The sequence below is a fragment of the Petromyzon marinus genome, chromosome 21 (assembly GCF_048934315.1).
Source record: "Petromyzon marinus isolate PM22_M1 ecotype Great Lakes invasive population chromosome 21, UKy_Petmar_22M1.pri1.0, whole genome shotgun sequence".
Classification (NCBI taxonomy): domain Eukaryota; kingdom Metazoa; phylum Chordata; class Hyperoartia; order Petromyzontiformes; family Petromyzontidae; genus Petromyzon; species Petromyzon marinus.
The window spans coordinates 14,507,921-14,510,580 of NC_133687.1; positions in this window are offsets into that span (position 1 = coordinate 14,507,921).

Genomic DNA, 2,660 nt, shown 5'->3' on the forward strand with positions numbered 1-2,660 from the left:
AACCTGTGTGCTTACATTGTGCGGGGCCTGTAGCATATGCTATAAAGGGGCCCTAAATAAAAAAACAAATATTAAAACACACATTTTTTACCTGCATAGTAAAGTAATTGTATTTTTTCATTTTTTATCTCACCAGGTAAGAGCCCACTTGAGCGATGTAGCTCTTTTTCAGAAGCGACCTGGTTATCACAAATGATAGCTCAACAGAAGTTGCTAATCACGTGGAAATGTAGAGCAGCCAAATACTCTAACCGCACATTGATTCTAAATGTGGAGGGAAAAACCGGAGAACCCGGAGAAAAATCCACGCTGCCACGACGAGAGAGAGACACCGCAAAACTCCAAATATACAGCAGCAGGCGTCAGGGTCAGGATCGAACCCACGACCTCCTGTATACCAAGCGAGGTAGTTAACATCTCCTAGCCACCGTGAGATTCACACTCCAGGATCTCGAGCAGTGCTGGACCAGCTCATTGACTCGAGCATTACAAGGTAGATGATTCACCCAAACGTAGAATAAAATTTGTACTTTAACCTTTTGATCTTTAGATGTGTCATGCTCATCATTGCAAGGGTAAAGTTAATGGTTTTTGCTCTCGTGTACGCCACGCATTTCAGTTTTGTTTATTGATATATACAGAAACACATCTCAGTCGGTGAAGCAGCTAAAGTCGAGTGCCTGATATTTAATCACTCGTCTCAAACACAGAGACTCTCATCCGTCGTATCGACGTCTCAAAACGTTGTTGCGTTTGCTCACCCTTTTGCCCACCGAAAATTCGTAAAATTCTGTCGTCTATAACACCGTGGCCTTAAAGGGAAAATATATCATGGGTCACGTGTCGGGCATTCGCCCTTCTCCTATGCCAGGGCCATTGCCCGAGACGTCACCTATTATTTATTTTTCCTCTCAAGGCCACGGTGTTTGTTATTGATGATTATTTGTGTTGAGGTGTTGTGTTGTTGCGCGTGTGTTAATTGTGCGTGCGCACCACTGCAGACAACGCAGCAGCGGCTGCATCAACAAATTATTTGTTTCCCCAGATACTGAATCTTCTCCCAGGAGGAGCGGGGGGGGGATGAAACGATAGTGGCGCTTCAATGTGACCCTTTAGAAATGTCTGGCCACAATATTTTTTTATTTGATTCGCAGCTCGGTTTATTCTGTTTAGCGCGTAGGCTCCCGCAGGTGTTTCTAAGCGAGGAAGTCAGCTGCCAACATCCCGAGGATACTTCCCTCCAGCTCTTTGCAAAAATAAAACATTGTATAGTTCGTCTGCCCCTTGGCCTTCAGGACGCATATTATCATCCAGCAGCCATTTGTTCCAACGAGTAAAGTATTTGTTCCGACGTATCGTTGGACCTGAAGATTAGATGTTGTGGTCTCCATCCCAGTTTACGACCGAAAACTCGCGATCTACAGATGTCACATCTCACTTTGAGGAGAATTCCTTATCCAGATTGGTTGATGTACGTTTCAACTAGTTTTAAAACATTTTTTTTAATTTGTGGTGATTCTTTTGGCTAACGGCCGCTGCATCGCGCGCTTTCAGATGCACTTCTGCGGCCGTCTGGAACGCTCTGGGGAGCTATGTACCTTTAAAGCATCATAAATGATAGCTCAACGAAGTGGCTCATCACGTGGCCATTTATAGCAGCCAAACACTCTAAAGGCGTGTTTGTAAATGTGAAGGGAAAAACCGGAGGACCCGGAGAAGATCCACGCGACCACGGAGAGACGGACACGCAAACTTAAAATGTACAGCGGTCAGGGTCAGGATCCAACCCACGGCCTCCTGCATGCCGGGCGAGGGAGTAACATCTCCTCACAGCCCCATCGTAGGCAGAGAAGAGAACGTTATTCAGCTTGGACTTGAAGAGGGACAGGGAGTCAACAGCATGGATGGCTGAATGAATTTAAATTGTGTACGATAGTGTGAGCACAGGAGAAATAACGTGTCGCCCCACCTCGGGAAAGGCTGACTGGAGGGTTTCGTGGCGTGAAGGGAAGTGATGTGCCGGTGGTAGGAGTGGGTCCCGTGCGGGACCTTTGAAAGGGGTGAGGGACAATCTTGATCTGGGTTGAGATCCACCAAAGGTATCTGAGTTCAGCGATGGCGCCGTGTTGTTTGGAAACAATGAGAAGCCCAGAGCACCAGCGGGCAGAGGGACACGATCCGTGATAGAAGTCACCAAGTTCTGGGTCCAGCGGCTCAGCAGATGGAGACGACGCCGTGGACCTCAACAGGAAGTGCTACCAGGAAGTAGAATGAGATTGGAACTGAAATGCATGAGGCAGGATAAACTTACTGACGTTGGGACAAATGAATCACTGCAGTCACGAAAGCTTTAAATCAAAATTTGACATTTAAATTTACGCGATCTAACCCCCCCCGAAAGCCTCCGCCTCCCGCTCCGTGTGAATATTTTTGATTTGTCTCGCCCGGTGGCTGCCAGATTGTGGCCCCAACTCGTGGATGTGACCACCAGGGCCCCTCGGTTGACAAACACGCGGAGAGGGGGTGGTGGCGGGGGTGGGCTATATATAGGTAGGGGCGGAGCTACTTACAATGAGGCGGAGCCTCGCGAGACCCATCCACCAATTGTAAGCGTCGCCTACGGGCCTCGCTAGAATTCGCACCAATGGCGAGCGAGCGAA